General features: G+C 38.0%; 2 long non-coding RNA genes across 4 annotated transcripts in view; one reads left to right on the forward strand and one right to left on the reverse strand.

Moving 5' to 3' along the window:
* LOC145431794 (uncharacterized) overlaps positions 1–15,392 on the forward strand; it is a 132,753-nt gene that overhangs the window by 67,764 nt on the left and 49,597 nt on the right. The window lies entirely within an intron of this gene.
* On the reverse strand, positions 1,483–9,590 carry LOC113032750 (uncharacterized). Of its 3 annotated transcripts, XR_003273925.2 has the most exons (5): positions 9,229–9,590; positions 9,020–9,133; positions 8,841–8,888; positions 8,383–8,409; positions 1,483–2,453 (listed from the first exon to the last, which is right to left on the reverse strand). It is a non-coding gene; the product is annotated as an uncharacterized LOC113032750 (long non-coding RNA). The 3 variants fall into 3 exon arrangements; XR_013912093.1 differs by having other exon boundaries at positions 9,020–9,590; XR_013912094.1 differs by lacking the exon at positions 1,483–2,453 and adding an exon at positions 7,948–8,234 and having other exon boundaries at positions 9,020–9,590.

Below are 15,392 nucleotides of genomic sequence, written 5' to 3' on the forward strand. Positions count from 1 at the left end.
CGAAACCAAATGTGCACTGGGGAAGCTTTCAGTTCCTTAAAAGAAAACAGTTTTGTTTTACATTGACTTTATATTGACATATTTGCCGGAGCTTATACAGGCCAAGGAATTAAACCTTGGTATAGGTTTTAAATAATGGTTATCATCAAGTCTGTGTATGAAAATAATTATTTGATGGAACAGTAAAATCAAAATAAATCAAATTCAAATTTTATTTGTTACATAATCAATTAATAATAATAATAATCAAATAATCAAATAATAATAATAATGTCAAATAATAATACAAGTTCAGTTTTATTCAAATGCATCATTAACTTTAAAACAAATTCACAAAAGAGACAATTTAAATATTGAAAATAGAGCTTTACAAAAGCAGCAGCAAAACAAGGACTCAGATTTCTGAGTTAATTACGGCCCTATGAAGCTTGAACCTTTTGGTTGTTTGACATTGCAAGTTTAGTGTATTGAGTCATAAACAGCTGAACTAATTGTAAGCTATGTAAATGATTTAATTCAGTTTACAATGGCTTCATATTCAGTTTCTTTTTTAAGACGCTTAAAAAAAATCTGTCATCAAAGGAGGAATGGAGAAGTGGTCTGAGGAAAAAGACAACCCCCTCTCATAAGAACTGCTTACAAACTTAACAGAAACTAAAAGAAAAGAGCAAAATTGTATGTGACCATCTCAAAATGCATCTCCTTATGCTGACCATTGGGGTTGTGCTGTTCCCTAAATGTAAGTAAATTTTAATTAAATCTTTAACAAAAACACCTTTCTTTAAAATAAATAAATACATAGTCGTTAAAGAAATCAAGACCAGGCAGCATCACTTCCTCTTTCCCTTACAACACAGCGTGGTATTTTGTGTAACTTTATATGTGTAGCTCAATTAATTTCAATCTAATTTCATTTACTTATGTCATACTGCAACCTGCATGCGCTTTATTAGAGCACACCGGCTCTGTAAGCCACCTGTAAATTGTATTTACAGAGGGCTATTCATTTGTTGTGTCACTAGCAGTGTGACCTGAGGTTCTTCAGTTCTTAACCAGCGTGCAAAAGTTTTGGTTAGCACCTCGTTTAGCACCCACATGTAATTAATGTATGTAATTAATGTAGCTTGTTTGTAGTTTTGCAGGAAGAGAAGGCCTCCCCACATATTAGAACTGTGTGCAGGTCACTTTGAGCAGAGAATCTTATCACAATATCTTTCCATTCATTTCACAACAGCGTGTTCAAAGGTTAGCTGTTAGCAGAGATGGGTCTTCCAGCAGAATCTGCATGAATACTGAAGATACTTATTATCTAGATAGAGGAATAATCAGAAGTGGACTCTGGTGTATACTCCGCCGCATAACAGGAAGCATTCTTTCAAAATAAAATCACAACAGATGACAATGAGGGCTATTAACTAGCTCAACATTAGCTGCTCAAGCTGCCTGTTGCGGATGTGCAACATTGCACCTCTGTGACCAGTTAAACTCTTCTTGCCGAGAATGACGGGGGGGTGGGTAGGACGCATCAAGTGTGGCGTTTAACAACAAACATCGTCAGCTGTCATCTAACAGACAACTTTTGTTTTACACATTCCGATTCCACAGTGGGAGTATTTGTCAAGTTCATAATCGCCTTTATTGCTGTTACACCCATAAATGTCTCTGTAATACGCTGTAAGTCCGCTGTCCAGCTCAGTGTTGCTCTGATTAAAGCTTAATCATCTCAGGGAGATGATTGAACTTCATCTCCCTGATCAGATGATCCGAGGCACTGTATATATATATTTATTTATTTATTTATTTTATTTTTAATTTTAATTTTTAATTTTTTTTATTTTTTTGTTTGCTCATTTTAGGAGATACCCCCTCTTGTGGTGCAATGGAGGAATAACTACTCTTTAAGTAGTGTGTCTGTTTGGAGACTGGGACACACATTATTTTGAAACTACTAAAGAAATTAAAATATTTGAACAACCAGAGCATTTAACATAATATGTTATTATAATGAAATTTCAATTATGGAGAGGTGTCTTATTTTTTGCCACAATCACACATTTCTTGCCCTTACACTTGCTAATGTCCTAAAGGAGTTATTTTATTATAAACTTTTACACACCCCATATTTTCTACATCACACATGCTGGTGGTCAAGGTGCTTAGCTAGCAAAAACGTTATTTAGCATTAGCAAAATCTGTTATTTAAATTCAATTTAATTCAATTCATTTATATATAGCGCCACAACAACAGTGACCTCAAGGCAGCTTATTTCTACAACAATAAAGACAAACTACAACAACCAAACGACCACCTTTGAGCAAGCACTTGGTGACAGTTGTAAAAACAACTCCCTTTGAACAGGAAGACCCTTAGGCAGAACCAGGCTCAGGCAAGGCTTCCATCTGAGTTATCTGACAGGTTTGGGGTCAAGGGAGAAACACAGGACATTGACACACTGTGGAAGAGAGCCAGAAATGAACAATGAGTAATGATTAAATATAGAATGGTGCATAAACACATTGTGAGTAAATAAGAAATACTAAGAAATAGGCCTATTGCAGTATAACTAAGGGAGGATTTAGGACCCCTGATCCAATCTCAACTATATGCTTTAGCAAAAAGGAAAATTTTGTTCCTCAATCTTAAACGCAGATAGTGTATTTGTCTTTTGAATCAAAACTAGGAACTGTTTCAACAAAACAAAAGTCCTAAAAACCTAAGGCTTCCTCCCGTTGTAACACAACACAAACGACAATTAAAACAGCAGTCTGAGAGCAAGGCGACCTTTAGTAAAAGATGGGGGCTAATTATTCAAGACATTGTATGTGATGAGAAAAATTTCAAATTCAATTTTGGATTTAACAAGGGGCTAATCAAGAAAAGCCAGTATGAGAGAAGGCTTTTCATGGAGTTTTTAAGACAACCTGAAACTAATGAATTACCAGCTGAAAAAGCCAAAGAGTAATAAATGATGAATTTATGACAAGACAACTAGTTTCTCAGCTTCACTCTGAGACAAGATGTTTCTAGTTTTGCACAAATGACATGGATTGCAAATCACTGAAGTTTGCTAGCAGCCGTGTTTCACAAAGTGCAGATTGTTACTGATTTGGATTCTGATAGGTAGGGCTGGATCAGATGACCATCAACGATCCCTTAGTTATGTAGGCTTAGACTATAGGATGTTCCATGAAGCACTTCTTCAGTGGCATCTTTTCACTCTCTGCATTTGTATACCACTGTTGCATTTAATCATCAGCAATAATTACATTTTGGATCTCCATTTTTTTCTTGTTTGCCTCTCTTTGTGCTCTCTTTTATTTCCTCTCTCCCCCATCTGCTTGCTGTGTTTTTTCCCAGATGTTGTTAAAACACATATACTTTAGACCTATTTTCAAATACTTGTCAAATTGTTATTGTCTAAAATTAGCCTGAATGTTTAAGAATATGTTCATGCTTTGTACAAATGTTGAAAGAAACACTGATTTAACTTCACTTTATTTTTTCATATCTTGTGTTTTGTCAGCCTGTGCACTGAAATGTTATGATTGCATAGGGGAATCCTCTGAAAACTGCAATAAGACAACAGAATGTTCTTTCAGTACTCAGTGTGCTTCAATCAGACAGATTACATATGCAGGTATAGTATTTTATAGTTCTTGTTTTAATCAGCTTTGCACTAGCCCAATTTACAATGGCTACACTTTGGCTGCAGGTAGTTCAAAAGTTGATGTCACAGTGAAAACTTGTGCTGGATTTTGTGATGAGGGCTCTTTCAGCACTGGAGTCGGCAGGAACTTTTTCACCACCAAGTGTTGCAGTTCTGACCTTTGCAACACAGAAATCTCTGGTAACTTTCATTGTGTTTCTCAGTATTTGGATGTTATTGTTTGAACTGGCATTGTTCCATGAGCAAAAAGTGTCCAAAATGAATAAGATATGAGTCCCTGTATTTTGTATATTAGTAATATTTGCTGTTAAACCTGTTAACGAGCTGGGAAAAACCTACTTGATGAATTAACTTTGAAAAAGGAATTAAGGCTTCAACCTCATAATCCAATTTCCATAATCTTTCTTCTCTAATTATTACATTTACTTTTATATTTCACAGTTGGCAATATCCTCTCTCTGAATGGAAAAAAGTGTTTCTACTGTGATCAACAAAATTGCAAAAAAACACATCACTGCTACAAAAATGAGGACTTCTGCTTCTCAGCAACAGGTAACAGGTTTCTTTATCCTTTGTTCATAAGAATATTCAGAGATTCCTCTGTTAAAAAGTGCAGTGTACTAAAAATCTTTTAATTTCCTCAGTGAATTCAGAAGGGGCACAGGCAACTGCAAAGGGCTGCATCTCCAAGTTTTTTTGCCAAAAACCAAAAACTGTATTTGAGAAAGGATTCATTCGAGAACTTAACTGCTGCCAGGGTGACTTCTGCAACAGCACCAGCAGTACAAGTGCAAGTTTTCTGCTCTTGGTGGCATTGCTAATCTCTGCTAATCTGTTGTCTTAATATTTTTTCTCATGTTCAAACTGCTTCCAGCCGTTTCTCCAGAACCCAAAGATGATTTAAAGTTTAGTGCGAAAAATGACTAAATATATTTAATATTTGTGTCCTTCGTCAAAATGTTCCAAATCCATCAATCCATCCATCCATTCGCTTCCGCTTATCCTTTTCAGGGTCGCGGGGGGTGCTGGAGCCTATCCCAGCTGTCATAGGGCGAGAGGCGGGGTACGCCCTGGACAGGTCGCCAGTCTGTCGCAGGGCCAACACACAGGGACAGACAACCATTCGTGCTCACATTCACACCTAGTGACAATTTGGATTATCCAATTAACCTATCCCCACAAGCTGCATGTCTTTGGACGGTGGGAGGAAGCCGGAGTACCCGGAGGGAACCCACGCAAACACGGGGAGAACATGCAAACTCCACACAGAAAGACCCTGGCCTGATGTTGGAATTGAACTCAGGACCTTCTTGCTGTGAGGCAACAGTGCTAACCACCGTGCCGCCCCCACCGTGCTGCCCTGTTCCAAATCTGTTTTGTTTTTTTTAATATTGCCTGTAAATGTTCTCTTGTAACAAATTGCCTTTTATGATTGCCAATGTAAAACACTGATGCAATTAATAAATTACTTTAAAGTTATATTTCATTTATGTATAACTATAAAATAAAATGCGGCTGATTTATACACATCCCTTCAATAAGATCTTGATATGAAGACAAATCTTAAATACGGCTTAAAGTCTACAGTGCTATTGCAGCTGCTCCATAACCAACACCTGCGGCAGGCTAAACATGGGGTACTAAAGATGTACACCAAGAAAAATCGAATGAACTAAACTGCTGAATATTCAATTTATTCAGGTATAACACTGTCCTAACAACAAATCATTACATGGGATCCATAAAGCTAAAAAAAAAAGCTCTGCGACTCTTATTGCTGTATTTCATGTATTGTAAAGACAGTTTGGAATAGTGCTAGGAAAATAAATTAATCACTATTAAAAATCACCAATTGCATTATTCTAAAGTACCAGATTTTGTGCATTTCACATTTAAGACTTAATAATCTTGCAAATAAAGCAATTTGTGGAAAATCAATTTTCAAAAGTGTCTATATATAGCAACAAAAAGATATTAAATAAATTGTCTGAAAAATAAGTGAACAAAGGTATGATTCAGTTAGCTTTTTTTTCCCACCTTCCACCTTCACTGTTGCTGTATTTCTTTTGACGTTTTTCATTTAAACTGTGGAAGTTTCTTTTTGGGAACTGAGTTCTTCTCCTAGGATCGAGGATAAGTGCTCTAGGTTTGCAAGGTGTATTGAGGACATTGACACTGCTTGTTGTTCAGTTTACTTCTTTGGTCCAGTTAGAGCTGGCAGGCATCCTTTTGAGCTCCAATTGGACCAAACTGTACCACTGCTACCTGAAAGTCTGATGGGGCCACTGATTGTCTACTGGGGATGGCAAAGACTCATTTAGCTGTCTTGGCACATCTTATGCCAACCAGCCTCCTTTAGAAAAGTTACTATTTATAACACTAACTATGTTTAATTAAATGTAATCTTTATTGCTACATGAAGACAGTGTGCTTCAGGAGGAGAGAGGTTAGATGAACATCCATGAATTTGTGTTGTCAGTGTATATGTGTGTTAGAGGGAGAAAGAGTAATGAAGAGGAAAGTACAGAAAGAGCTTTTAAAACATGTGTAAGACGGAGTAGCAATAGTAATAGCGCAAACACAATAATAAGAGAAAAATATCAACATGCAAGCACTCCACTGTAGGCAATTCATAATTCATACTTTTTTATATTATTACTCCAGGTCTCATTACACTAATTAGAACTTAGGTTTTACTAAAGCACGTGTCACACATCGACTGCAGGTCTGAACTCTTCTAGACATTTCTCAGTGAGGCTGTGTGCAAGAACTGTTTCACTGCCTCTGACCATAAGCATGCCTTTAATCTGCCGCCTCCCTTGTACAAAGTCTGGGAAAAAGTCTTCCAATAGCAAGAACATATCTAAATCTTATAATTGACATCTTAGTAAATTGGTCCTATGTGTGTATTTGAGAGTGAGTAAATAAACATTAATAGGTGCCAAACTCACAATCCTCTCCATATATGCAGAGGCAATTTTATTTTCATTCCCAAAATGTTCTTCAAGAAGATATTTGGCTGTGGAATAGCCCTGCTCAGGAGGTAAATGCTGACAACTATGCACCAAGTCTTTAGGCTGCCCCCTAGTGAACTGCTCTAAAAAATGCAAACAGTTGCTCCAGTTATCAGTTTTAGCTTCCACTCCATTTTCAAAGGCATTCATAAATGATCTGTACTGTAAAGGGGCTCCATCAAACATAGGGATGTTTCTGGCTGGGAGGACAGAAGATAAATTTTGTTTTACAAGCAAAGTAGTGATGTCATTTTGTTTTTGCATAATATTGACAATCTCCTTCGTGCAATTCTCAGTCAAAGTAGGAGACTGAGGCTGTGTTTGCTGCGTCACTTGAGCTGAATCATCCACCTGATGTTGGTTTTGACTTTGTCTAGGTATGATTACTTGTGATTCAGAATGCAGAATTTGTACCAGAGTAATCTCTTTCTGCCGGAACAAATGTATCAGCACAAGGCGTGGCATATAAACATAAAGTGAGTGAAAAAAGGTCAACGAAAAAGAAGTCCTATTGGCCTATTGCAGCTTAATTAGGGAAGGATTCAGGGTCACCTAATCCCACCCTAACAATATGCTTTATTAAAATGGAAACTTTTAAGACTAATCTTAAAAGAAGGGAGAAGGTGTCTCCTGAATCCAGACTGGGAGCTGATTCCACAAAAGAGGGGCCTAAAAGCTAAGACTCTGGCTCTCACAAGTATGCCCGCAGTCTAAAAGCAAAGTGCTCTATTGGGGTTATACGGTACTATGAGGTTTTTCAGATAAGATGGGGCCTAATTCTTCAAGACCGTGTATGGCATACAAAGGAGTTTAAGTTTAATTCTGGAATTAACAGGGAGGCTTTTGAGGGAGCCTGTTTGCAATGAATTACAGTACTTCAGTCTAACAGTAAAATATGCATGAACTAGTTTTTCATTATCTGAGACAGAGTGTTTCTAATTTAAGAGATATTAGATAAATACAATAAAGCTGTCCTACAAATTTTTTAAAATTTCTACATTGAAGGAAATATCTGCTTCAAAAACAACTCCAAGGTTCCTCACAGTGTTACTGAACGTCAACGTAATGCCATCCAGATTAAGCATCTGATTAGATACAATATTTCTATGATTTTTAGGGCCGTGTTCAATAGCCTCAGTTTTATCTGAATTTCAATGCAGGTGGTTAGAGGCCATATAGGTCTTTAGGACATTTCTGCAGTTTTACTTAAGAAAAAGAAGGAGAAACAACTTTAACAGTAAAAAATTGTACAATCTAAATCCAACAGCACCTGGGCTTCCTCTCATGTTGCCATGCCATGTGATCCTCTTCTTTTCTATTAAGAGTACAATCAACAGGATATTTCCAATTAAAGATTTATATCAGGTTTAGAAATTAAGGCTTACTTTGTTTTCTTTAACGGGAATATTGTCTCCAAATGGACCTCCTATTTTGACAGCAAAGCATTGTTTGTTGGTTTGTTTCTACTGTACTTGTTCAGTTTGCAAAACAAACACTGTTGATATACCTTTTTTCTGGCCTTGATGGTCTGTCTCTGTCATCTGGGTATCTCCTAAATGTTTTGTGAGATAATTAAGAGTCTGATTTTTTTTTTAATGCAAGGCACCGTCTATGCTCAATAAATCACATGAGTCAATTTATTTCATATGACATGATACCATGAAGAGAACAGTCAAGAAGGAATCCTTCAAAATGGTTACCTGGATAATCTATCCCAAAGTGATCTTCTGTGAAATTACAGGGAGAAATATTTACAGGGTTGTTTTGGTGGAGACATTAAAAAAAAGAAAGAAATAACAAGAATTATCAAGAAATCAGAAACACAATTTTTCTGCCATGCTTTTACAAATATTAGCTCAAACATCAAATTTATAGACATCAGGTGTATAAAACAACCATTGCAACCATCAACTTTTTTTATCATGTTGCTCATGGAGCTCATTTCGGCCATCATAGCTCCATTCTTCTGTGTCAGATATGATATGACTGATAAAACTTATTTATATTTAATTAATATGGATATGCTGTTGAAGCAGGCTCTGGATGCTTTTAGATTCTTTTGAATAATTTCAGAACACCTTTAAAGTGTAGACACTTTTCTGCCAAATCCTGTATTCAGTTGTGATGAATTTTTTTTTTTTTTCCCCAAAGGACGTACCTTTTTTCTGGTCGAGGTGGTGGTTTCAGTGATTCATTTGTGTGTTTCCTATATTTGGTTGGAGGAGAAAAAAAACATTTTCAGCTTCAGAGTCAACAGATGGTAACATCATTACACAGACAGTTATAATCACTATCAGAAATATGATATGGCATAAATTTATGTAATATTTCCTCAACCTTTTCCTCCAGATGAACACTGCAAACACTGCAGCTAAGGTGATTATGATGAGAGCCACAAATGAGACTGGAAAGGCCATTGGAGCAGAACATTTAACTTGTACATCAGTGATCCTGGTGATGTAGATACATTTGAGGTTAATAAACACAATTCAACAGATGAAATACTTCGATAACATATAGAGTAGAGATAAAGTGTGTCTGCTAACCCTTCACATTTAAGCTGACTGTGTGGGCTTGTTCCCTGTTACGCCAAAAGATAGCGTTACAGGTGAGGTTTCTGACTCCATCTCCTTCAGTAACAATAAAAGTGATTGTGGAAGTTGTCTGCCAGGTGCCTCGTGACATCATGATCTCTGAGACCTCAATGGTGAGGTGAGAGACACTCCATGAGAACACCGGAGGATGTGATGAACATGTGTGTGTAACAGAACACGAAACAGTTATAGTTGAACCAGCATCAACTTCTTTTGGAACGGGGGTCATCACTGGTTTTTCTGGAGAAGCTGAGCATGACAAACACAAAGAAGATTATACTTGATACTTAGAAAGCAATGTGTTTGTCACATTTCAGTGATCTACAGTGGGACTCCCTGTCTCATGTCCTTTCTCTGCATAGATACAGAAGGGTCCGTTGTCAAAGGGCTTGATGTCATCAATCTCCAGTGAGCAGTTTCCCTCATTTAGATTTCCTAACATTTTGGTTCGGCCCTTAAAGTGAGCGGTTAAATAAAGATAATTACTATTTATACTTACTCTTTGCCCTCATGCTGATGTTCACTTCTTGTGTTTGATCTGATGTAGAGCTAATATTCAATGGCAAAATGGAGCCTGAGATATAAAGAGTTTTCATTTCACATTAAGTTCAGTACATGAAATATATTGCACATTGAATATATCACATGGTACTCACATTCAGCATTCAGTGGAATCGACTTTTTGGCACTCTGACCCGCAGGGTAGTGTTAGAGTTGAACTGTTAGATGTTTGTCATTTTTATGTTTACCATTTGTACAGTGTTTTAACTGATGAAACTCCACTGTCCTTCCCCCCAGATTCTCGAGGTTCTGGTGGGGGGCTGTAATGTTTTATTGCAGATACATCCTATCTGGAAGATCTGCTTCTTTTGATGTAGGCTTCCTGCGTTTACGACCCTTTGGTCAGCAGGAGGTCTAACACACACACACACACACACACACACATTCTTACAGAAGTTCACACATATACATTTACATACAGTGCCTTGTCTTTGTAACCAAAGGGGGTTGCAAGGGGAGGTGTTTTGTAAACTATTGTTTGAAGTTTGTTAATAAAAGGCAGCGAGAGGAGGCCATCATCGGGGGTCATTGTCGTGCTGGACACAGATGAGAGGCCTCCCTTGCGCAAGTAATCGATCGATCGACTGTCTTGTTTTCTTCATGATGAATAAGTCTCTAGAATTAGCGGGGTTTGTGGAAACACAGACCCAACAGGTAGTTAACAGCACAACTTACACTCTGGTGCTCTTCTTCTACTGTCCAAGTTTGAACTATTTTCCTTTCCCAAATCCCTTCAGATACCAGAGTGTCCATGTTCTGGTTTGTTCCAGGTAAACCCTCTAGGGTTAAGGTTGGGGGAGCAGAGAAACATGTATGCTGCACACTGCAGGACACAGTGCCCTGCTCTCCCACTCTGAGGATACCAATAATGCTCAACTGTGGTTCTGGTGCATGTTCTGTTAATTCAAAGCAAAAATTGAGAGCTACAGCAACACAGCAACTTTGCAGAAGTTATTAACTGTAATAAAACAAACTTAGTTAAAAGAGATAGGAAAGAAAAAAATACAGATAGCTGAAAGTAAATAATTCTCCAAATTATTTTTTGTGCCTCTCTTAATGTTTTGTTGTTTTAAGTGTTATTGAAATACATTTATTGGGTTTAGACAACACTGTGCTGGAAAAAACTCTCTTAGTACAACTTGTTCTTAGTACAACTTAGATGCAGAGGCAAATCATTTCAAGTTATACATGCGCAAAACTAAAATAATGATAAATAATGAAAATATAAAATGAAGATTCTTTTCAAACCACAGAAGCTTTTGCCACAAGGCCTTATGATTGTGGCATTATACATTTTTTTTTTAAAAATCAGAGAGGACTCAGTTTGTCATGGTAAGGGTTACTTTCTCTAGTAACTTGGATGTATATCAATGGAATTAAAGTTGAATTGAAGAAATTAATGAATGCTTACCTGAAACAATAAGTTCAGTAGATCCATCATAAAATGAGTGACCTTTGGTGTGGTAGGAAGTAATTGCGTTCTTATCTATCCATGGATAAAGTCGGTCACGGTTGTGTGACATCTCCAACCTTTCAATCTTAAGACTACAGTTCTGCTCCACCACTGATCCAATTAAACTAGTTCGACCATCAAACTTACTAATAACATTCCCTCCTTGCTTAAATACAGCTGGAAATCCATTGCCTTGGTACAAGTACCACATCACTTGAAGGTCATTAGGCTGTGAGTTTTTGTAGGAGAATTTGCATGGAATGATGAGACACGATCCCTTCAACCCAGTTATGGTGCTTGGAGCAGTGAAGGACCAACCCTGATTGAGTATGTTTCCTGCAAAAGAGAAAATACTTTTGAAGCACTTTGGATCTTAACAAAAAATAAATAAATATTGGCATCCACCAGTGCTACCCCCCGGCCTCCTAGATGTTGCAGGTATGGTATAAATTTGAAAACCCCAGGTGATTTTCCAAAAGTTGACCTGTGAACTTGAACCAGATGACTTCAGTCTTGACTTATTGCATTCTCAAACTTGAGTGCCCACAATTGTGGAGCAACAACAATACCCTCAGCCTTTTATGCCTGACACTAAAAAAGGGCTCACACTCTATTTAAAATTAAATGAACTTGAAACAAAACATCTATTTTCAAATTTGAAGAATGATGACAGAAAAACATTTGTGATCTTATTACTACAACTTGAGTGCACACATCCCAAAGTCAGATAACAATATTAACCTCCATTATTTGTACTTGTATCCCTAAATGTTCCATGTCATTTTACTTCTGTTTTGGTTTCCACCACACTGAGGAAACTCTTTAATAACTTATGTGTTGAATGGCAGTGTCATGGCCCTGTGCCTCCCCGGCTAGCCCAGTCTGGCTACAAGTGTTTTTGCGTCTATTGTCCCTTCTCTCTTCCCTCTCGCACTCAGCGCACCACCGGGGCGGATTTCTCTGTGGGCTCCCGTCCCTGGCTCCCACACCTGCAAACAATCTCCTGTGATCAGCGCTCACTCAAGGAGCTGGCTGGAGGTGCCTCGTCGCTGGATTATTGTGTAACTCTTGTTAGTGTACCGCCGATTCTCTAGCGATCGTGGCTCAAGAGTTGGGAGTTCGCCTTGTAATCGGAAGGTTGCTGGTTCGAGCCCCGGCTCGGACAGTCTCGGTCGTTGTGTCCTTGGGCAAGACACTTCACCCGTTGCCTACTGGTGGTGGTCAGAGGGCCCGGTGGCGCCAGTGTTCGGCAGCCTCGCCTCTGTCAGTGCGCCCCAGGGTGGCTGTGGCTACAATGTAGCTCGCCATCACCAGTGTGTGAATGGGTGGATGACAGGTTGTGTAAAGCGCTTTGGGGTCCTTAGGGACTAGAAAAGCGCTATACAAATACAGGCCATTTACCATTTACCATTAGCCTCTTCGAGTAATTTTCGCGAACTAGTCTCATGTCACTCACTTGTCTCTGTGTTAGATTCTACCTGCCTGCCTGAGGACTTCCTACCCCTGGTTAGTCGTGAGTGGGTGAGTCGGCCTGGTGCGAGCTGAGAGGAGGAGTATTTGTGTTGGAGTGTTTTCCTAAAACTTCCCTCATGACCCTTGGAACCCCTGGACCCGTTCCCCGCACTTGTAGATATTGCACTTGGTGACTGTGGAAGAAATAAACAACCAACTCTTGTGATTTCAGTCTGCGCTAGTCCTTTCTGCGTGTGTGACAGGCACATTGCATACACAGGCTTATTTGCTACTACTGACAATGCCAGGATTTTCACATTACTCCCTCTAACACTGGAAATCTAACAAATCCGTCATCAGGTCTAAGCCCTCTGTCAGTCATTGTATTTCTGAAATATGTATTCAGATATTCATAAATGGTTTAAAAAAACGATTAATTGCTGATAATGGCTGCTGGTACCACTGGAAATATTATTATTACTATTATTATTATTATTATTATTAGTAGTAGTAGTAGTATTAAAGTACATTTCAAAAGCATGTAGTAAACTTAGGTAAAATAATTTTTATTGCAGATGTAGTTTGTGAGAGAAAACAAATGCAGGACAATCCTATAAATGCTGTAAGAGCTTTAGGTGTATTGTTAGCTGTTAAATTTAGATACATATTTGTACTTACTCTTTACCCGTAGAGTGATGCTTGCTTCTTTTGTCTCACCTCCAGGGAAACGTGCATAGCATATCAGCGATCTTCCATCATCATTAGCTGATGCTGTAAATGTCAGTGTGGAGACAGTCCTCCACTGAGCCCCCCCTGATAATTTGCTAGTATCAGAGGAGGCTGGCATATTACCATAATTCCATGTCACAGTTGGAATATTTCGATAGCATGTGTATGAAACAGTGCAGGTTACTTTATTTGGATCTCCCTCCAGAAATTCATATGATGCAGAGCTGACAGTCAGCCCTGAAATGGAGCCTGGGATACAATTAAAAATGGTTAAATATCAAAGATGGCGTAGGATAAAATGCAATTTACTTTCACTACATACATTGTGAGGTTAAGGTTCTGGATGCTGATGCAGAGCGACCACCACGGTGTTCCACATAGCACTCCACAGTTTGATATTCTTTCTCTATGAACAGAGTGGTTGTCACCATAGTTTTGGATCTTCCATCAGATAGACGGCTATGAGTTAGACGTTCGTTTCGCAGGGGGATGTTGAGCCTCAGACTTGGGGGATAAGTGGGACAAGTGTGGTAAACACTGCATTGCACTGTTACAGACTGCCCAACCACTGTGTTCCCAAAGATCTCGATAACCGGTGGATCTGCTGTGCCTTAAATCATAAAATGTGAAGATTTACATAATCATATAACAACATAGTGATCAATTTATAGTGAAATCTTAAATTATTTACCTACCCACTACTTCAACTGTTACAGTTGTGTCTTAGAAAGGGTAGGTTCTCCATCCAACATTTTCAGGATCCACCCAGGGATAAAGCTTCTGACTGTGATCAGCCAAGGTCACTGGGTCAATCAACAGACTACATGTCCGATGGTGTGAAGAACTATATACACGTGTTCTTCCTTTAAATATGTCCAACACATCATTCCTGTTCCAGTTGTCATATACTATTGGATATCCTCTGCTCACATCCTGATACCACACTACACAATCTGGTCTTTTCGGTGGATACTGATCGTAATCATAACTGCAAGGGATAACAAGACAGGAACCCAACAATCCTTTGATTTTACTCGGCATTGTTACCTGCCAAGCACTGGAGCTGCACCAAATATATCCTGCAAGAGGGTTGTGAGAAAAATGAAAATAAATTATAATTTTAAAATAATTTATAATAATTTTAAAATAAATTATAATTTTAAATGCAAACTATTTCCAATATACAAGATAAAATCAAAATATTTACAGACAGACAGACAGATAGATAGATAGATTTGATGCTATACTGTGATTAAAAAGTGTTCCATTAATCTGTTCTTAGAAATTGCCATACCTAGAATATAGTAGCACAGGATAACATGTCCAAATCCAGACATTTTGTACATGGTATCGGACTCCTGAAATATATAAAATGACCTTGTAAGAATGGGTGAATGAGGCAAATTGTATAAAATGCTTTGAGTGCCCCGATGCATAGAAAAGCGTATATATACATGTTTCACGGCATGAAAACCATATCCAACTTTATGCTGTGAGGCTCTGATTTCTACTTCCCCTTTCAAAATAATGTTATGATGTTGTAAACTATAATCAGTAAAAGTTCCAAACGTTTCTCATAGATTTTCTGTGTTGAGGTGACATTGTGTAGCAAAACTGCTGCATGCCTGTGTAGCCTGAGAAGTCATTAGCATTCTGTGGTTGAGTTAATCTTGTAGGCTAGAAGAAACTTAGTATTGTTAAAGTATTTATTTATTTATTTCCAGGAAATTAACCATCTGTAAGTTCAAACATAAATTCAATAAATTAAAATTACATCTCGCATCTGATTATGTCCTGATTATCTTGGACTAAGTAAAATTATAGAATAGAATAGAATTCTATTTGTCACACATGCAGACCGCCCTGCATAGGAATGCATACAATTTAGGCTACATCCCAGCATGGATTTACAGTAATGCTT

This window comes from Astatotilapia calliptera, chromosome 11 (genome assembly GCF_964374335.1).
Source record: "Astatotilapia calliptera chromosome 11, fAstCal68.1, whole genome shotgun sequence".
Taxonomy (NCBI): domain Eukaryota; kingdom Metazoa; phylum Chordata; class Actinopteri; order Cichliformes; family Cichlidae; genus Astatotilapia; species Astatotilapia calliptera.